Source organism: Malaclemys terrapin, chromosome 6, assembly GCF_027887155.1.
Source record: "Malaclemys terrapin pileata isolate rMalTer1 chromosome 6, rMalTer1.hap1, whole genome shotgun sequence".
NCBI lineage: Eukaryota > Metazoa > Chordata > Testudines > Emydidae > Malaclemys > Malaclemys terrapin.
Window position 1 is genome coordinate 128,629,815 of NC_071510.1, and position 22,306 is coordinate 128,652,120.

Below are 22,306 nucleotides of genomic sequence, written 5' to 3' on the forward strand. Positions count from 1 at the left end.
CAAACACCCATCAGTATAACTCACGCCAGCACCACTCTTACCTGCTGTCACTTACCTGCCCAATGAAGGATAGAATGACGCTGCTTATGCTTTGCTAAGGGAGATGTGTCAGCTTGCTGCAGTACCAGGTTTACAGAGCAACACCGGCCTTCTCTCCAATTACACCAGGACTGACAGTCCCCTCCCTTTCTATCAGCATGACAAAGCAAATGCTATTACCCCAGTCTCAAGGAAGGACTATGGGCTTGTCTACACTTACGCGCTGGTTCGGCGGCAGGCAATCAAACTTCTGGGTTCGATTTATCGCGTCTTGTCTGGACGCGATAAATCGAATCCAGAAGTGCTCTCCGTCGACTCCGGTAATCCAGCTCGGCGCAAGGAGTACGCGGAGTCAACGGGGGAGCCTGCCTGCCACGTCTGGACCGCGATAAGTTCGAACTAAGGTACATCGACTTCAGCTACGTTATTCACGTAGCTGAAGTTGCGTACCTTAGTTCGAATTGGAGGGTTAGTGTAGACCAGGCCTTAGACATTTGCAGCGAGTAAACGCAAGGTGCGCTGGGCTCCGAGGCACATGATTGCCATTTAAATACCTCTCTCTTTTCATAGCAATTGCTAGACTGGATCAAAACTGTGGTCCACCTTGTCCAGCTTCCAGCAGTGGCCGGCACCAGCCACTTCAGGGGGAGGTTCAAGGAACCTGGCAATAGGCACCTATGGGATAATCTCTCGATGGAAAAGTTTCCTCCTAACTTCAAGGAAGCTGCTCACATCCAACACCAGCCAAAATTGATCACTTTGGGCAATGCAGCTCTGTCTGCTGAATACCTAGGCGGAGTGGGTGTGTTTACACAAATACAGTCCAGTCCTGAAGTCCCCTCCCCCCCAGCTCATCACTAGATGTCGGGGGAGAACTTATTCAGACCCTGCTTACATGCCCTGTGCCTTGGCCCCTGGTCCAGAGGGCGCACCTGTAGGGATGAGACAGGAGGTTCAGACTGCGGGCCCATTCAAAGGACACTCTGTCACTGGTGCCATCGCCAGGGTGAGACATCAGATCATTGTCTGGCTCACTTGTCATTCGGGATCGCACAGCACTTTTCTGCAAGAACAGAGCAGTTAGACGTAGTGTCTTGGCCAAACCCCAACCCCTAACTTAGCCTTGGACATTATGTTCTTCCTCACCTCCTATCCCCGCCTCCTATCCCCAATGGTTGCGTATGCTGTTAAATAAGCTCTAGCCGTCTGCCCCAGAGCTGCTGCATTTCAGTGGTGGGAGAGGTCTTTTCGGTAATGTACAATAATTTGGAATTGGGTTTCTATGGTTTGGAAAATGCCTGGAGATGTATGAATGAAAGAAGCCAGGGGGCATATGAGTCAGTCTTTGTTATTGTTCCATCTTGGACCTCTCTGCCATGAGGATCAAAAGGGGCCAGGTTTGATGGCAGTTGTGTGTTATTCTTAAATGTCTTAACGGGCTTGTTGTATTAATTTTGATGCACTATATGGGCCCAAAGAGTCAAAGGTGTTAACACGACCCTGTTACTGTCCAACATTAAACAGTGTTAAACAAGGTTTTGGGTTTGCTACTACACAGCGACCTCAGCCGCTTAGCACCATGGCCAACACACCAGGAAACATCCTTTTAACCTTTTATTAAAGATACAGAAAAGAAGGAAAACCAGTTAAAGCATTTGACATGTAAGGGACTAAGTAAATCTTTCGTTTTAAGAACTTCCCTTGTTCTCCTTCCCTTTAGCTGGAGAGATTCTTTAGAAGGAAAAAACCCTTATTTGACAGTCTTAGATGGGAGTAACTGTCTTTTGCTGAGGAAATGCGGAACAATAAGTTCAGCTAAGCTGGAGCTGTTATTAGAATCATTGAATCACAGAACTGGAAGGGACCTCGAGAGGTCATCTAGTCTAGTCCCCTGCACTCAAGGCAGGACTAAGTATTATCTAGAGTAGACCATCCCTGACAGGTGTTTGTCCAACCTGCTATTCATAATCCCCAATGATGGCAATTCCACAAAGTCCTTATTGCTCTTGTTAAAGTCCAGTCCTGTTTCCTAGAGGCAGAACGAGACAAACACACAAGAGGGGAGAGAAAAAAATAAGATAGACAAAGATTGAGCACCCAATGAGGATGAATGAGGGCAGGTTTACACCTCTTATACCTATTGTTTGTGTGTCTCTCTTGCAGACTCAGGTCTTGTCTACATTTAAAATGCTGCAGCACTTCAGTGAATATGCTAACTACACCAATGGGAGAGGTTCTCTGGTACCCCACCTCCCAAAGAGGCAGTAGTGTAGCCTGATCTATGGATTGTGTATTAATGATATTAACAGGAACAACATCAGAGGCAAAGAGGATGAACCCCCATGCTCTGGTGAGTTACAGTAGCTAGGTCAACAAAAGAATTCTCCCGTTCACCCAGTGCTGTCTATACCAGGGGTTAGGTCAATTTAACTGCATCATCCAGGGGGGTGGATTTTTCACACCCCTGACTGATATAGTTATACCAACCTGATTTCCCAGTGTAGACCAGGCCTCAGTATGACGACACAGCATCAGGTCACATTCAGGCTTTTCTTTATAGCCGTAAGATCCAAAAAGATTAATTTCTTATTGAAATTAGAGCTGGCAAAACTGATGGAGTAATCCAAGAAGTGCCAAAAATGGCATTCTAACCCACCATGCTCACTTTGAACCTTGCTCGCAAGCCTCTGACCATAAAGGTTTATAATAGAAGCAAGGACACACTTAATTATTATTATTAATCTGCATGGAGTGATGCCAGGGGTAATCAATTATTTTTTATCAGGGTCCAAATTTCTTGGTCACGGTATAGTCCAGGTCCAAACGCCAAAGAAACATTTTCACACTGCAATAGCAATAATTATAATAATTCAAAAAGTGTCTGGCCATCTGGATTTGGCCCGTGGTCTGTCTATTGAGTACTTCTCCACTATAGTATGTGAAACCTCTATCATTTTTCCTCCCTTCTTTTTTTCAGACAGACTTATTCCTTCCTACTTACAATTATTGATTTTTAACTATTAACATCAAGAGCTATTTTAAAAAGAGGAAAAAATAAAGTGTATTTGTTATTGATACAATCCTAGCACAGAAAGTGCACAAAGAAGGATCATCTTGGTGTATGTCTCGTAATGTTAGGAAAAGGTTTTAATCACCTCATTTTATCGTGTGTGTGTCTGTCTGTTTGTGGCTTTGCTGGACTTCACACCTAGCACTATTAGAAAAGCAATTAGGTTAACAGCTACCTGGCTCCAACTGTCTGACAAACCCTGAATTGCAATGCAAATTAACTCCAGTTTATCGCTCACCTTTAACACGTCAAAGACAATTGGGTAACAAAGGTCTCCAGAAACCCCCATATGAATGGTGTCTGAAACAATGGTATAGTTTTGATTTGATTTCACTTACATACATTTGTTAATGTGTCCATATTCTTGATGGATTTAATTCATATGTACAAATAGCTTTTTCTTCTTCTAACAACAAACCAACCAAGTGACACAGGGCTTGACTACACTTGAAACGCTACAGCAGCATAAAAACAACAAGGAGTCTGGTGGCACTTTAAAGACTAACAGATGCCACCAGACTCCTTGTTGTTTTTGTAGATACAGACTAACACGGCTACCCCCTGATACTTTACAGCAGCATAGCTGCACTGTGGTACTGCTTCAGTGTAGAAACTACCTATGCCAACGGGCGGGATTCTCCTTTTGGCATAGGTACTCCACCTCCTTGAGAGGCAATACCTAGGTCAACAGGAAAATTCTTCCATCGACCTAACACTGTCTATATGGGGACTTAGGCTGGTCTACGCTACAGGGTTAGGTTGACATCAATTGCCTTGCATCAACCTAGCTGCAGATGCATCTTCACTTACATTTGGCTCCCACTGACATAACTGCCTCTCTACAGTAATTTAGTAACCCTGAGCGGCATAGGGTCACGGTCAACGTAATTCCATCAATGCAGTGCCAGTGTGTGTGTGTACACACACACCATATGTTAGGCCAAAATAATTTTGTAGTGTAAACCTGGTCTTAGGTTTGCTTAACTACATTGCTCAGGGGTGTGGATTGTTCACACCACTCAGCGATGTACCTGAGTTGACTTAACTTTATAGTGAAGCTCTGGCCTCAGAAGTAGAGCTAGGTACAGAAGCTAGGGCTCCCAATGCCCAGTGCCCTAAGCTAACTGTCACACCAGTGATAGTCACTAAGCTTTGACCAGGGCCAAATACTAGCATTGGGGGCACCACAAAAGACCACACCTGGTGGCATCATTGTATGTGGGCTTGTCACCCCATTCTGCTCCTCCCTTCCCTCCTCTCCAGCGCTCTGCTGCTGGGGAAGTGGGAGGAGGGAAGCCCTTAGAGGGGTTCAGGCATCTCCTCTCCTAGAACATTGTTTTGATAATACCTTCTCATTTGGTGCTGGGCCATTCCCCGTGCCCCAGCTGAGAGGACGGATGGACACACACCCCTCAGTACATGCAGCCTCTCCAAGTCCTGCCATATTCCCTGGCCCGCTTCTCCTGTATGTAGCCTCAGTTGTTCTCTTCCTGGACCTCCCTATTCTTTTCCTCTTTTCTATCACCTTCCACCTAGTGATGGCCTGGCACAAAAAGGGTCTTCAAGGGTGTGCTGCGTTGGCATTGCTGCACTAGCAGAGTGGGTTGGCTAATTCCTTCCTGTAGGCCAGGGGAATCTGGTACCACCCGCCCAGTCTATACCTAAACCAGCCTCTGAGGTGCCATGTTCAGCCCACCTGCCCAAACAAGGGAAAGGAAGAAGGTGTGACTGACTGCGCCCCTGTAGTCACACCCTTGTGATGGAGTGTTCACCCCACACTTGCTCGGAAAGGGTTAATGAAAACTAACAAAGGAGCTAATTAACCCAACAAGCCACAGCTGAGATGGATCAACTGGCTAAGAAATTCCCTGAGTGAGGGAGCCCAGCTGAGGAAGAAAGAGCTGGGCTGGGCCTATAATGGCAGGAAATTGGCAGCAGAAGGGGCTGCTGGGAGAGCCTGCAGTCACTCCCTGTGAGAAAGGAGGTGTGTTTGGGCTGGCAAACCCAGAGAAGGGGGAAGTCAGGATGGTAGGACAGGGCTCAGGGAAAGGCACTAAGGTCTAGAAAGGAAAAGGCCTTGACTGCTGGCTAGAGGGTCCCTGAGACAGAACCTGGAGTAGAGGGCAGGCCTGGGTCCCCCTGCCAGTCACTGATAGGGTTACCATATTTTGAGCCTCCAAAAGGAGAACACTCCACGGGGCCCCGGCCCCGCCCCGCCCACGCCCCAACTCCGCCCCTTCCCCAAAATCCCCGCCCCAACTCCGCCCCCTCCACTGCTTCCCGCGAACATTTGATTCGCGGGAAGCCTGAAGCAGGTAAGGGGTGTGTGGGGGGAGGAGACGCGGCCCAGTCTGGCCCCCCCCGGCATCTCCAGCCTGGGTCGGCTCGGGCCCTGGGGTGCCGGCCCCGGGCCCGGCCGAGCACCCCCGGCCCACTCAGCACCCCCCGGACCCCGGGCCCCCGGCCGAGCACCCCCGGCTGCTCGGCACCCCCCAGCCCCCCCGGCACCGCCGGCCCCTGGCCCCCCCGGCCCCCGGCCCAGCACCGCCGGCCCCCGGCCCAGCATGTCCCGATTTTCCCGGACATGTCCGGCTTTTGGGGATTTCCCCCCAGACGGGGATTTGGAGCCCAAAAAGCCGGACATGTCCGGGAAAATCCAGATGTATGGTAACCCTAGTCACTGAGGGAGTGGCCCTACAAGGCAGTGAACAGGAAGACTGCCTAGGACTGCTGAAGGAAGACTTTGGAACCCCAGAAGGAGAACACACCTGTCAGAGGGCCAAGTCATGAAGAGCCAAGGCAGCAGCAGGTTGTGGAGTGAGAGAGGGGCTGCAGACCCAGACAGTGAGGCAGAGAAAGGTGTGCAAACGTGGGAAGGGGCGTGGACCTCACGAGCTATTCCCCAGAGTGACCAGCAGGAGGTGCCATCCTAGCGATGAGTGGTGTGCTCTGTCACAACCCTACACACCACTGTAATAATCTTTGTGCAAGGCATACCTTGTGAGAGATCATTGGAAAACTCATATCTTGCTGATCAGTAATATCGTGGCAAAATGCATGTAGCAACATTATCTGTAAAGTTAGGAACATAAGGTGAAATCATGACTGAAGTGCGTTTCCCAGACAAGTCTGGAAAATGGGTAAACCAGTTTCTCAAAGACAAAGGGCAAGCTGACACTCCAGCTGGGGGCTGGGACAGAGAGTTCTGCGTTTTAGCAAAGAAACAGCATAAGGTCTCCTTCCTCCACCAGACACCCTGTCTCAGAGCTCAGCTGAAAATGCTTTTCCAAGAGGAACTGTAACTATAAAAATGAGGGTGTAGAAGAGTGGACTCACACCTGCAGCGCCTCCTGTTGGTGACTTCCAGGAATTAGCTCATTCCAGCTCTGGAGCACCCTCTGCAGGCCGGTGAGCCACCTGTCCTCTGGCTCCCGTGTCCCTGGACCCTGGTGCCCTGTTGTCTGGGGTGCTGCCCCCTGGCAGTACACCCCTCAGTCTCAGGGTCTCCCGCACTCTCTATTCCCACCGCACCTCAGTATCAGGCTACTGCCAGTCATCATCTCGCCCCACACCCTGGGGCAGACTACACTATCAGCCTACTCATCACTAGCAAGGTTGGGTTTGGACCTGCTGCCTTGACTGCCCTCTGCAACCCCCAGTATCCCTTGGCCTTCTACTAGGCCATACCCTGGGGCTTTCCAGGCTAGAGCTCCCCAGCCCTGTTCCACTTAGGTAGTCTGTCTCTAGCTCCCTACAGCCAGGCCCTGTAAGTGCTTGAGACTAAATAAAGTTTCACTTTAAGTGAAAGCACTCTTGTGTTGTCCTGTTTGTGCCAGCCAGCTATCAGTCGGATGGCCGTGTCTCCCCTGATTCATTTCCTGACACCACCTCACACGGAGTAAAAGTTACCAAGAGCTTTGGGTTGAAAGAACCCGGGTAACATTAGCAGCCTGGGAAGGATTTGTGTGACCACATGGTATTAACTCAGATCTACAGTCCGTCGCAGCCTGGATCATGCTGTGCCTCTGCCTTAAGTGCAGTTGACGACTAATAAGAAACCACCTAAGCAATCCTGTTGTGCTCTCCGCATTGGCACAAGACATGGCCAAGGGCAACCCCCAGTATAGTTTGGCAGGGTAGTAATTTGCTCTTGGCAGAGCTTTCCCTGCACGGTGTGCAGGAAGTGCTCCGTTTCTCCTCTCTTCCCATATCGGACAATGGGTAGTTCTGCTCCTTGCAACCCCAATGTACAGGAACAATTTAATTCGCTTCCACACACACCCCTTTGGGGTTGCACTGATAAAGGCTTTTGATTGCTTGCTGCCAAATGGCTGCCGAGCTGAGTCATGGCCTTGGCTCAGTAAATGGGAACCTCCGAAGGTTCTCAGAGCTGAGTTCGTTAGAGCTGTAAAGCCTTTGAAGGCAGGGGTCCCAGAAAGCCAGGCCTGAGCCATAGCCCCTTGAAGGCAATTAGAGACTTTCCACGGGGCTTTGGATCAGGCCCAGAATCATGGAGCCAAGCAAAATATAGAGATGACTGTGTGGGTCTGACACAGCTTGGTCGCAAGCCGAGGGGCGTTATAACGAGCTTCCCAAGCCCTGAGATTCCATCACAAACTGATGACACCCCAGCGCTGGGCAACAGCGGATGTAGCTCTCTTCAGATCACTCTGCCTAGAGATGACTGTCGGGATGATTGGGCCTACAAATTGACCTTAATTGTGAGCCCCACTGTAAGAATACATAAAAGTTCATAAAGTGTCACCACAACCTATAATAGCAAATGCTGATGGGGGAAAGGGACGTAAGGGTGACAGACTGAATCAGTCCAAACAAAAAGGCTCACTGCTATAGCTCAAGAACAGTGTTAATATCATGCCTGGTAAACGAAAATGTGGGTCCAGATATTAGTGAACCAAAATTAGTGTGTCAGAAACTAGGCCTAACTAGTGGACAAAATAAGGAGGGGATGGGCTATTCCACCCATCACTCCTCTCTTGGTTCCTTTAAAGAAAGAATTTGGGGAGAAAAAATTGGCTACTGGAGCAAGCTTCACCAGCATGGCTGTATCCTCTTTCTCCTCTCTGCCCCCTGACCCTCTCCTGGGACCCCAGGCCTTCATCCCAATCCTGAGAGATGTCCTGAGTAGACCAGGCCAGAGAGGGGGACCCAGGCAATGTCGCCACATCTACCGGCTCCAGCTGAATCCCAAACCCTACCTGGCATGAAACAGGATTGGATTGATTGTAACAATAGTTCCAGTCCATCTCAATTAACTTCTCTTCCTCACAAAAGGACAGTTATAACCATCTCTGATACCAGCTAAGAATGTCACACAAGGGGGCTTTTTCCTTCTAAAGACTCTCAAACTAAAGGGAAAGGGAACAAGGGATGCTGTTAAAATGAATGCCTGGCTTAATACTTCACTGGAGAAATGGTCTGAAGTAAATGGGATGAAATTCAATAAGCACAAATGCGAAGTACTCCACTTAGGACGGACCAATCAGTTGCACAGTCACAAAATGGGAAATGACTGCCTAGGAAGGAGTATTGCGGAAAGGGATCTGGGGATCATAGTGGATCACAAGCTAAATATGAGTCAACAATGTAATGCTGTTGCAAAAAAAGCGAACATCAATCTGGGTTGTATTAGCGGGAGTGTTGTAAGCAAGACACAAGAAGTAATTCTGCTCTACTCCACGCTGATTAGGCCTTGTGACGTTGCACTCCATAATGTTTTATGGAAATATGTTTGAGTGTAAATATGATATAACTGGAATATGCTTTATGCAAAAGGTCTCTTCTAAGGTATCATTACAAAGCTTATAATCTACTGAGTGTGCTCATCCTATTTGTATGAATGTATCATTCTTGTATCTGAAACTAGGAATATGTAGCATAACTCTGAGATCCTATTGTAATTATGCAAAGTGTGGGCCATTAATAGTGGTTTAGAATCTTGATGTCTCCCATTGACTAGGACAATTGACTGTAGATGGCTCTATTTACCTGCAAGCCTCCACTGCATACATGCGGGCCAGTCCTGGAAGAATGGATGGGGGCTCACAGGACATGTGAACATGTCACATGATACTGGAATCCATCTTAAACCTGGTGCTTTTCCATTTAGAAGGAGGGGTGGGAACCCAGAGAGAGACAAAGGATTCCCACCTTGTGCCAAAGCTATAAAAGGGGGTGGAACAGAACAAAGGGGGGCTGCCAGTTATGAGAAATCCCCTAGTTACCACCTGAGCTGGAACTAACAAGGATTGAACCAGGGGAAAGGATTGGGGCCAGACTAGGAAGGAGTCTAGTCTGTGAAAGAAGCTTATTGGAACATCTCTGAGGGTGAGATTTACTTGTATTCAGTTTCTTAATGTATTAGGCTTAGACTTGCCTGTTTTGTTTTATTTTGCTTGGTAACTTACTTTTTTCTGTCTGTTATTACTTAGAACCACTTAAATCCTACTTTTTATATTTAATAAAATCACTTGTTTATTAATTAACTCAGAGTAAGTGATTAATACCTGAGGGAGCAAACAGCTGTGCATATCTCTCTATCAGTCTTATAGAGGGCGGACAATTTATGAGTTTACCCTGTTTAAGCTTTATACAGAGTAAAATGGATTTATTTGGGGTTTGGATCCCATTGGGAACTAGGTGACTTGCTGAGCAGTTTTTGGTTAAAGTCCACAGCTTTGGGGCGTGGACCAGACCTGGGTCTGTGTTGCAGTTGGCTAACATGTCTGGCTCAACAAGGCAGGGTTCTGGAGTCCCAAGCTGGCAGGGAAAACGGGCTCAGAGGCAAATTCAGCATCAGGTGACAGTCCCAAGGGGGTCTCTGTGACCAAACCCGTCACAGGCCTCAACTGGAGTATTGTGTCCAGTTCTGGGCATCACACTTTGGGAAAGATGTGGACAAATTGGAGAAAGTCCAGAGAAGACCAACAAAAATGATGAAAGGTCTAGAAAACATGACCTAGGAGGGAAGATTGAAAAGATTGGGGTTGTTTAGTTGGAGAAGAGAAGACTGAGAGGGAACATGATTACAGTTTTCAAGTACATAAACGGTTGTTACAAGGAGGAGAGAGAAAAATTGTTCTTAACCTCTGAGGATAGGACAAGAAGCAATGGGCTTAAATTGCAGCAAGGTCGGTTTAGGTTGGACATCAGGAAAAACTTCCTGTCACGGTGGTTAAGCACTGGAATAAATTGCCTAGGGAGGTTGTGGAATCTCCATCATTGGGGATTTTTAAGAGCAGGTTGGACAAACACCTGTCAGGGCTGGTCTAGATAATACTTAGTCCTGCCATGAGTGCAGGGGACTGGACTACATGACCTTTCGAGGTCCCTTCCAGCTCTGATTCTATGCTTCTATGATTTACATGTCAAACGTTTTAACTGCATTTCCTTCTTTTCTTTATCATTAACAAACGGTGAAAGCGGATGTTAAAGGATGTGTTTACCAGGGCGCTATGCAGGCTGAGGTCTCTGTATACCAACCCACATTGGTGGCCCTGTTGGCCTGACTGGAGCTGCCCTCCCAAACTATGCCTCTGGTGGTAATTAACAATACCTGTGTTCTCATCCACAGCCCCGCTCCTGCAGTTAGGGTGACCAGACGTCCCGATTTTATCGGGACTGTCCCGATATTTCCTTGTTTGTCCCGCGTCCCGACCGACGTGCGGTCGGGACACCGGACAAACAAGGAAATGCCCTGGAGCCCGGAAGTGCTCGCCCCCCCCCCCCGCCCTGACTCCGCCCCCTCCTCCCCCGATTGGCTCCCTCCCCGAATCCCCGCCTCTTCCCCGGGCTCACCATTCCCCCTCCCTCCGCAAGCGCTGGAGGGAGGCCCGGGAGACTCAGGGGAAGCGCGGGGCCAGGGGCCGGGGTGAGTAAGAGTCCGGCCTGGCCCCGAGTAGGCAGGACTCAGTCGGGTGGTAGGGAGAGGAGGGGGGCGGCCCGCGGGGCCAGGCGGCGGCTGTTCTCCCCCCTGGGCAGCGGGACTCGGGAGCAGCCGCTGCTGCAGCTCCCACTGCCGCGGGGGAGGAAGCGGCCATGGCGCTCCGCGGCTGCGGCGCCTCCGAACCCCCCGAGCCGGGGCCTGCTGCGGGGACCCAGCAGCGCGCACGCTGGGCCCAGCCCCTGGCCAGCCGCGTCTGGGCTGCTGCCCAGCTGGTGCAATCCCGCGGCGGCCCCGGGGTGGAGGCATCGGCCGCCCAGCCCTGTTCGTTCCCCTGCGGGACGGGGGGGCTGGGGCCTGCTGCCCCCACTCCGGGGCCACCGCGGGATTGCACCAGCTGGGCAGCAGCCCAGACGCGACTGGCCAGGGGCTGGGCTGGGCGCAGCGTGTTCGCTGCTGGGTCCCTGCAGCAGGCCCGGGTTCGGGGGCGCCAGAGCCGCAGCCGCGGAGCGCCATGGCCGCTTCCTCCCCCGCGGCAGTGGGAGCTGCAGCAGCGGCTGCTCCCGAGTCCCGCTGCCCAGGGGGGAGAACAGCCGCTGCCTGGCCCCGCGGGCCGCCCCCCTCCTCTCCCTACCACCCAACTGAGTCCTGCCTGCTCGGGGCCAGGCCGGACTGTTACTCACCCTGGCCCCACGCTTCCCCTGCATCTCCCGGGCCTCCCTCCAGCGCTTGCGGAGGAAGGTGTTTTTTTTTTTTTTTTGGCCCCGCCCCCCGCCACGCCCCACCCCCCCCGCGTCACCCCCCCCTCCTCCCGCGTCCCGATATTTGCCTTGGGTGATCTGGTCACCCTACCTGCAGTGCAAAGGGGCAGTCTGCTGGCTGGGAATTCTCCAGGCATAAGGGAGTCCCGTGAGCAGCACAGAACTGGCGGGATGCCTCTGCACTGCATCCCACTCCCAACTTCAACTATGGCTACCCTGTTGGCCCTTTGGAGCCAGGATCATCTCTTACTCTGTCTTGTACAGCACTTAGCACAATGGGGCTAAGCCCCATGGCATGCCAGGGGTGTGAGCTGAGCACAGTCTGCTAATCTAGAGAGGTGGGGAGGGCCTGAGCATGGGGAAGTAGAGGAGTTCTTGTAAGTATACATTGTGTTGGGACACCTCTCCTGACAGTGAAACCTAGCTCGCTGTGGAATGCTTCCCCCGAGGGATGAGTCACTGAGCTGAGTAGTTTAAGTTGGAGAGGAAAGAGTAACCTGTGGTTAATGTGCTGTACTGAAACTCAGAAGAGCTAAATTCTAGTCCTGGTTCTGCTGTATGACTGTAGGCAAAACACTGAATCTCTCTGCGGTTCCAGTCTTCTGCTTGGGATGTTTTATCCCTTTCTTCCACCCTTTGTCTAGCTTGTCTATTCAGCTTGTAAACTCTTCAGGGCAAGGAAGGTCTCTTACCATGTGCAGATACAGCAATCAGTCCCCATGGATCCCTGCTGTCAGCTGCAGCCTCTCTGTGCTAATGTAATATGAGAATAATAATGAAACTAATTTGATCAAAAGGGCAGGTTCACCCAATACATCAGGAAACAGAAGACTGGCAGCGCAAAAAGCGCATTAGAGGTTGGGAAAGGAATTCACTTTCCTAGGGAGAACAATACACTCCATTTGTTCACATCTGTTTGTATATCTGGGGAAGCATGCCAAGGAGCTGGGTTCAAACTTTCAGCCACCACTGGGCAGTTGATCAGACATCAGACACCACTGGAGCTAAACCAGAAGTAAGTAGCCTAGCCCACAAACAGAGAAATTCATAGCAACCTGCAAAGCAGGGCCTTCCAAAGTATGCCACAGCTATCAGAGCATGTGTGTGACTCGAGATATACAGATAGGTTTAAGTGGGTGTTTCTGGTTGGTTTTAATTATCAGCTGGTTTATTAAGTGGATTAGCGCTGGGGGATTTTTTTTTCTGAGCAGCATGACTGCACTAGCCCTACTCAATTACATTTAACCCACGCACCTCCTAGATCTCTTGTGGGGAGGGCGTGAAGCTGCAGAACTTTCAAATGTGTTTTTTAAAAGACTGTAAACAAAGGGGGAATTATGAGCAGCAATGTTCTGCAGGGATCTGTGTTGGGCCCCCTCCTCTTTAACCCCTTCGTGATGAAGAAAAGGGGGGTAAATGTCATGTCAGTGACGTTCACTAAGGGTACAAAATGATGCAGACTGGCAGGTGCCAAGGAGGTCAGAAAAATTCTAGGGAGGTGAAAAAATGAGAAATCGGGGCTGGATGCCATGTGGAAAATGGATCTGGGGGGAAATAATCTGAAATACAGATCTTCAGTGGGAGGGAGAGACCTGCAGAGCTCTGACACTGTTAGGCCTAGAGAGTGGACAGCACGTTACACGTATGTTTGCAGGGGAAGAGGGTCGCTAGGAAGCATAACGGAATTGTGAGCCCATTTGCAAAAGTGTCATGTCACAAAGGAGGGAATTAACATTCCCTCTCAATACAGCTCTAATGAGACCACCTGGGTGGAATTTAATGGCTGTGATATACAGGCAGTCAGACTGGGTGTCTAAGGGTACGTCTATACTTACCCGCGGGTTCAGCGGCAAGCAATTGATCTTCTGGGATCGATTTATCGCGTCTTGTCTAGACGCGACAAATCGATCCCAGAAGTGCTCGCCATCGACGCCGGTAATCCTGCTCCGTGAGAGGAGTAGGTGGAGTCGACGGGGGAGCCTGCCTGCCGCGTGTGGACCCGCGGTAAGTACCTTTAAGTTCAAACTAAGATACTTCGACTTCAGTTGCGTATCTTAGTTCGAACTGGGGGCTTAGTGTGGACCAGCCCTAATAGTCCCTTCTGGCCTTAAACTCTGTGAAACTGAAGGGAACCTGACAATGACTCAGGAGGGCCAGCTTGGGAAGGTGCGTGTCAATAGGGTAAAAATATTTAAAAGAGGGAAATCCCCAGCAAAGGGGGGTATAAGGCAGGATCGCTATGAGCCATGGGATGAAAGTCTGAAAGGGGAAAATAGGCTGAGTATCTAGGATAAGCAGATCTATCGGTCTGTAGAGCAGGCTCTGAAGGATGGGTGCCCCATTGCTTGGGACATTTAGAAAGCAGACCCGATGCAGCATTTGAAAACACACCAGAGGGGGCAATAGCACATAGAGATGGATGATCCTCCAGGTCTCTGATTGTGACGCTAAGCACACATGGCAGATGAGCCAGCCCTTGGCACCAGCCCGCTGGTGAGCTCATGCCTTGCTGCCGGTTTTGTTCCCTAATATAGATCCAACAGACAGTAATTTTAAATTAGCTTTAATTATGTCTGCTGAGGGGTGGGGTTCTTTGGCTGCGGCTCTTGCCAGAGGGCCCCTTGCAGTAACTTGTCAAGCCAATGAGCCATGTTGTCGAAAGGACAGAACGAACCTTCGCTTTAGCATTGGAAAAGTGTTCTATAATTCCTCCTCCACCGGCAGGTTCGAAAGAGTCAGAGCACAGGACAGAACCGTGGATGAGATCCTCTTCAGTGGCAAGGTTACTTTACAGGGGTGACGTCCTCCTCTGCTGTATATTATCACCCAACAAGCCCCCACTTATCTACAGTCTACAGAAATGTGCCGAGATGGACAGAATGAGAGAGCATGAACAAGAATGCGTATCTTCCCATACACGCCCCTGGCTTCTATTCCTGACCCTAACATACACACGCTGGGTGACCTTGGCTAAGTCTTTTAGGACAGGAATTTTCAAACTTGGGGGGGCCCAAAGGCAGGCAACCTGCTGAGCACCCCTCAGCTCCTGACGTATCAGGCCGTCAGGAAGCTTCAGGAGCAGTTCACGAGCCGTTCAAAGTGCACAAAGAGCTCAGCTGGGAGGCAGCGCGTTCCACTGGCTCACATGCCAGAGGCGGAGTCGGGGGCCTCTGGTCTGTCCCTGGCTCTGCCACTGAGGGCAAGTCACCCTTCCCCATCTGTGAAGCAGAGCTCATGGTACTGACGCACCTTGGCCAAGCACTCTGACACTTCCCGCTGAGCAGCGCGAAGCACAGCGTTATTAAGTGAAGACCAATGGCTGTTGCTAATAGGCAGAGTCCAGGCTTGGAGCCTGGACTGGGACTTGGGAGATTTGGGTTCAAGCACTGCCTAAGGCTATGTCTGCACTAGGAGCTGGGGGTGGGGGTGATTCCCAGCTTGCATAGACATACTGGTGCTGGCTCTCATTGAATTACACTATTATTTTTCACACGCTATCTTCAGTAGCACAGGCAGCATGGGCTAGACACCCGAAGTACAAACTTGTCTGACCCCCACGGGTACATACACAACCCAGCAAGCCCATGCTACAGTGGCTACTCTACTATTCTGTGTGCACTAGCTCAATGAGAATTAGCACAAGTGTGTCTCCATGGGCAGGGATCACCCCCCCAGCTCATAGTGAAGGCGTAGCCTCTGACACAGACTCCCTGTGTGACCCTGACCAAGTCACATAACCTGTCTATGCCTCAGTTCCCCATCCGTAAAATGGGGTTGATAATCCTGTCTCCCATCCTCTGTCTCTCTTGTCTAATTAGGTGTGAGGATCTCTGGGGCAGGCACTGGCTTTTCCTGTGTGTCTGGGGAGTGCTGATCTCAGCTGGGAATTCTAGGTGTTACTGTACTGTAATAACAATATTAATGGTTTTCTGGGATTCCAGATGCTATTCTTGTGGGAACAACATTAGGCGGGAAACCTGCAGCCACTCATTTTACCCAACATGCCAGAGGCCAGAACCACAACGTGTTGGAGCATTTCAGCAGCTGAATACATCATCTGCAGCCCATCAGGGCTCTAGGGAAGGAAGAAAACCCACCCTGTTCAGAGCTAATTATTGGGTTTCCAGAGCAAGGTGGAATAATAATGAAACCTGCCAAGCTGGTTAACCAGCCAAGGAACTATACAGGGAGAAGAAATCCTAGCTACCACATGCAGGGATTAGACTGTACAAGCTGCTTGCTGGCTCCTGAATGTCAATGAGCTGGTTATTACCATTTTGTTGCTGTTGTAACCACACAAGATGCTATGAGTGAGCTCAGTTGGGGATCTGTGTATTTCTGAACGACGTTCACGATCAGGATTTTGCTTTCCTGTCTAACAAGAAAATCAGGGGACATCTTCTCAGCTGCAAATAAAGTCTGGATCTCACCCCAAGCCTGGTGTGGAGTGGGATCCAATCTCACCCTCTGGGCCCATGCGGAATTTAGAAACATCTCTCCATGCTCATCGCCAAGCAACTGACTGTCCGGCCTCACAAAACCCAAACTTTTAAAACAACGTTATTGTGACTTACCTAGCACCGTAGATGTGCATGAGTAAATACAGTGCAGGCCTCCTGTGCTTAAAACTTTACAATCTGATTTAGCAACAGGAGGCGAGATGATGGCCCAGGAAGCTGAAGTGTAAGCACAAAGACTATACGTTTGTGTAATTGCTTGTGAAAGTAACACCTTGATCTTGAGCGTGCCGTGTACGGACTTGAAATGTGTGATTATGTCTCCCTCTAGTGGATGGCCTCGATGACTGCAACAGCCTGCTAATTATTGCTAAATGAGTTATTCCTACGTGCAGCGCAAATGGCAAGGGCCTGTGTGTAAGGGGACTGTTGCCCCCTTACTAACACTCAGTGGGGGTGTTTTGGTTGGCTAGCTCCCAGCACTAAAAGGGGAAGGGTCGATGGCAAATCAGGAGCCTGAGACTGACTGTCCCCAGGAACAATGGGGAGAGGCCAATGCTCCAGATCAGCCTGATTGACAGGGCGGGCAGGCTAATCAGAGAGTCAGGAGGCCTGGGGGGTCCCGTCCTCCGTGTGAACTGGAATGGCCTGAGTCAGACAGAGTGGGGCTGAGCTAAGGGGAGAGCAGGGGCCCGAGCTGAGCTGCTGGGAGCAGAGCTGCAGCCCCAAAGCCAGAGCACAGCCCAGAGAGAGCAGAGCTGCAGCAACCGGAGCCAGAGGGGCCAGACAAGCAGCCAGGAAGCAGGTCAGAGCTGGGAGCAGAGTCACAGAAGCAGCCTGCAGAGCAGAGCTGTGCTGGGGGCAGAGCTGCAGCAACCAGAGCCAGAGAGGCCAGAGAAGCAGCCCAGGGAGCTGGAGGCAGAGCAGCAGCAGCAGCCGTGCTGAGGCAGAGTGGAGCTGGAGCAGTCCGGAGCTGGGGCTGGGGCAGTCTGGAGCGGTGTGCAGTCCGAGTGTGGTGAGCAGCTGGGGAGAGTGAGGGGGACCCTGGGCAGTGGGCCCAGCACAGGGAGACGCCTCAGCCAAGAGGCCTTGCAGGCCAGACTTGCAGGGGGATCATAACCCCGACCGGGCGGGGGCGACGCTGGGAAGAAGGGTCCTGCCACCTAGAGCCTGAGAGCGTGTGGCCACCACCAGAGCAAGTGTCCAACCCACAGCGTCCCTGCAGCACAGACAGGGCCTGAGAAGGAGCCTGGGACCTACAAGGAACAGACTGAACTGCCCTGACGTTCCAGAGACACTGTTTGTAATGTTCCCTGCCACAGAGCGGGGTGATGTGTTTTCCTTTAACCTTTCCCATTTTTCCTTATTCTTTTTTAAAATTAATTGTTAATTAAACAACTTGTATTTGCTTTAAATTGTATGGAATAATCAGTGGGTCAGGGAGGTGCCCAGTGCAAAAAGAGTACCCCGGAGTGGGGACACCCTAGCCCCTGTCCTAGGTAACCACAGCAGGGTTGGGGGTCGAGCCCCCCAGGAATCCTGGGCCCAGCCTTGTTGGGGTTATGAGGACTCAGCCAGACAGGAGAGTGGAAGGGGAGCCCTCAAGGGCAGGGAGGCCTCTGGGTAAAAGAAGTGGGAGCGGGGACTCAGATCCTTTCGCTAGTCCACTTCACCGGGGTAGTGCAGAAGCCAGGAAAGTTCCCCACAATAGCGGGACCATTCCCCCGCTTACATAATTGGCGTCACGAACAGGATCCTATCCACAGGGTCCATCCCATTGGTTTTCTGGTTAAGTTCTAGTAGCATGGTCCGGGCCTAGTTGAGCACCCTACCATGGCTGGAATTGAAGAACTACGAACCCAGTTTGCTGAACTTCAGCGCAGATTATCAGACCAAGCGGAGGCATTACAGCAAGCTAGAACTGAACAGAGAGAAGCCTTATCGCTGGCCAAGGCAGTAATAGACCAACAGACAGCAGAAGCTAAGAAACCCCCTACTATTTACGTCCCACGGGAGCGGAAGGTCACAGAGTTTGGTGGCTTCCCGACAAGACCAGGAGACATTACGGTAGAAGAGTGGGTCAAGTCTGTGAAGGCGGCTCTGCGTGTGCTAAGAGTACCTGAAGAAGATCATGTGGACTTCATAGAGGAGCACCTCAAGGGCCAGGCCAAGGCCACAGTAAAGTTCATGGCAGTGGCAGACAAGAAAGATGTGGAAAAGGTATTTGAACTCCTCCTAAAAGTGTATGGAGACAAGGTACCTATTGGAACCCGACTAAAGGAGTTTTTTGAGAGAAAGCAGGAGCCTGGTGAAACTGTCCGGGCATACGCATATGACCTCCAGGAGAGAATGAGCAAAGTGGAACGGCGAGACCCTCAGCAAGTTCCAGACCCAGATACGGTTCTGAAAGAGCAGTTAGTGCTGGGGCTCCAGGATGATTCCCTCCGCCGTGAAATGAAAAGGAGGTTTAAGGAAGAGCCCAGTAAGAAGTTCCATGAACTCATGCAGGCTGCTATTATGTGGTCAGAAGAAGAGGAAGTTCCTGTGGCAGAGACAGCCAAGACTAACCCCCGTACACGAAGTGGCGGCCTTGTGAATGCAGCTGCTGGGGAAAAAGCCCTGCCCCAAACACAGCTAACATTGGAAAGCTTAAGTGAAGCTGTCCAAAAACTGGCGGTCCAGCAGGGGGAGATGCTGAAAGTGATGACTGAGGTGATGAAAGGAAAACCTCCCACTAATATGCCAAGATATCCAAGGGCCCCAGGATCCCGAAGATCTCCACTGAAGGACGAGCTGGGAAGATACATTTGTTATACTTGCGAAAGGCCAGGACATACCAGCCGAGATTGTACACTGAGAAGGAGACTGGAGTCCCAGGCGCCTGAAATTCAAGAGGCACCGGGAGCAAGCAGCCAACCATCAGAAGGCCAAGTGGGGACTGAAGGGTTTCTACGGCTGTCCCTAGGAAAAGGGCAGTGTGTCAGCAGCAAGGAAGAGGACCCTGATGATGTTAGTGTATTCAACGACTTCTGTGGCCGAGCTTTCGGGGACTGCTTGACAGTGGATATAACCATAGCAGGGGTGAGAACCCGCTGTTTGATAGACACTGGCTCAGAAGTCACCACTATTTCTGAATCATATTTCCGAAACTACTTAAAAGAGAGAGATCTGACCATGCATAATACCCGATTTGTACAGCTAACGGCAGCTAATGGACTTGCCATCCCTGTGGTGGGGTGTCTTGAAGCTGATGTAGGGTACATGGGTCGAACAATCCCTGGGAAATGCATCTTTATCCTAAAGGACACAGCTTCAGGAAAAAGACTTATGATAGCAAGTCCAGTGGGGCTCTCATCAGATCTGGTGACTGTGTACCAGTTCGTAGCCGTAGACGCCGGAGATGTAATAAAATACAGGACAAATGGAAGCCAAATCCCCCCACTGTGGTCACCCACAACAATCCCGAACTGCCAGTGTATGCTAACCAGCCTGAACGAGGAGGTCCTGGGAGAGTAGTACATAGGGACCAGTTAAAACATTGCACTCTTAGTCCAGACAGGGACCATAGGAGGCGTAGATCAGTACACCCTGAGGAGGCTGAAACCAACTGGGAAATGGTTCTAGTCCCACAAACCGAATACAGAGGGGGACAGAGTGGGGCAAACCCAAACCCTAACAAGAATGGCCAGATCCTTCAAACTGACCCAGTATTACCCAAGGATAGGAAAACAGAAAATATGGGTAACGAACCGCCAGTCTTAAGAAGGTCCCAGCGGGCTAATAAGGGCATACTTCCTGTTAGACTTCAAGATAATTATGTTATTGGTTCTATGTAGTGTTTTAATAAATATTGTTATGAATGGTATTAAGAAGTAGATGTGGAATGTTAAATATGTTAAATGTTCTTTTAATAATTGTTAATGGGTTGTTGATATACAATGATATGGGTATATGTTGTTACCATGGGGCCTGGATGTACCGATGTAAATATTGTGGATGTGGCAGTATTTTAGCAAGGGGGAATGTAAGGGGACTGTTGCCCCCTTACTAACACTCAGTGGGGGTGTTTTGGTTGGCTGCTCCCAGCACTAAAAGGGGAAGGGTCGATGGCAAATCAGGAGCCTGAGACTGACTGTCCCCAGGAACAATGGGGAGAGGCCAATGCTCCAGATCAGCCTGATTGACAGGGCGGGCAGGTTAATCAGAGAGTCAGGAGGCCGGGGGGGTCCCGTCCTCCGTGTGAACTGGAATGGCCTGAGTCAGACAGAGTGGGGCCGAGCTAAGGAGAGAGCAGGGGCCCGAGCTGAGCTGGGGAGCAGAGCTGCAGCCCCAAAGCCAGAGCACAGCCCAGAGAGAGCAGAGCTGCAGCAACCAGAGCCAGAGGGGCCAGACAAGCAGCCAGGAAGCAGGTCAGAGCTGGGAGCAGAGTCACAGAAGCAGCCTGCAGAGCAGAGCTGTGCTGGGGGCAGAGCTGCAGCAACCAGAGCCAGAGAGGCCAGAGAAGCAGCCCAGGGAGCTGGAGGCAGAGCAGCAGCAGCAGCCGTGCTGAGGCCGAGTGGAGCTGGAGCAGTCCGGAGCTGGGGCTGGAGCAGTCCGGAGCCGTGTGCAGTCCGAGTGTGGTGAGCAGCTGGGGAGAGGAGGGGGACCCTGGGCAGTGGGCCCAGCACAGGGAGACGCCTCAGCCAAGAGGCCTTGCAGGCCAAACTTACAGGGGGATCATAACCCCGACCGGGCGGGGGCGACGCTGGGAAGAAGGGTCCTGCCACCTAGAGCCTGAGAGCGTGTGGCCACCACCAGAGCAAGTGTCCAACCCACAGCGTCCCTGCAGCACAGACAGGGCCTGAGAAGGAGCCTGGGACCTACAAGGAACAGACTGAACTGCCCTGACGTTCCAGAGACACTGTTTGTAATGTTCCCTGCCACAGAGCGGGGTGATGTGTTTTCCTTTAACCTTTCCCATTTTTCCTTATTTTTTTTTAAAATTAATTGTTAATTAAACAACTTGTATTTGCTTTAAATTGTATGGAATAATCAGTGGGTCAGGGAGGTGCCCAGTGCAAAAAGAGTACCCCGGAGTGGGGACACCCTAGCCCCTGTCCTAGGTAACCACAGCAGGGTTGGGGGTCGAGCCCCCCAGGAATCCTGGGCCCAGCCTTGTTGGGGTTACAAGGACTCAGCCAGACAGGAGAGTGGAAGGGGAGCCCTCAAGGGCAGGGAGGCCTCTGGGTAAAAGAAGTGGGAGCGGGGACTCAGATCCTTTCGCTAGTCCACTTCACCGGGGTAGTGCAGAAGCCAGGAAAGTTCCCCACAATAGCGGGACCATTCCCCCGCTTACATGTGCTTTTGGTGCCAAAATTCCCAGGTTGGATGTCTACTGGGGACCATGGGGTCTATGTACATATGGCTAAGGTTTGCAGCACAGAGGGTTTTTTTTTTTAAATAAATTAGACTATAGTTTCTATGCCTCCTTAAAGAGCTGAGCTTTGAGGGTATAAAGAGACTGGCCAAAGCCTTCCTGGAGTTAGAACTGAGCGGGAGATGCTGAGTAAAGGCATTTCGTAACACAGGGACTCACTCTTTTCCCTTGGGGCATCTAAGACTCACATCTGGCCACACCTGGCCTGGGAAGCCTCCTCAGATCACACCGTGTCACACACTGAGATGCCAAGACGGCCCTATGGCCACAGGATCCCTCCTCTCCCAGCACTCTGAGCTGCACACGCTAATAATCACATCACAGTAGCTCAGGATGATGCCACGTCAAACAAAGCCCTGGCGGTGAGAGTGCTCAGACTTGTCATCTGTGGGCAGTACCTGTGGATACAGAAACCAGACAGATCCATCCAAAGCAGAAGCCTGTAAAATTATAGACAAAAAGCAGGGATATGAACACAAATGTTCCCATCGTTCAGAGGTGTCACTGATGCAGGAGTTTGGTTTCAATCTTGATAGGGATATGGCTGCAGAGTTGAGATTTGGATGTGAACTTCCCCAAAAATCGGGGGCAGGGGTGGATCGGGACTTATTTCTGTAATATAAATAATCCCAAAACCAACACAAAGGACTCTGCAGGGCA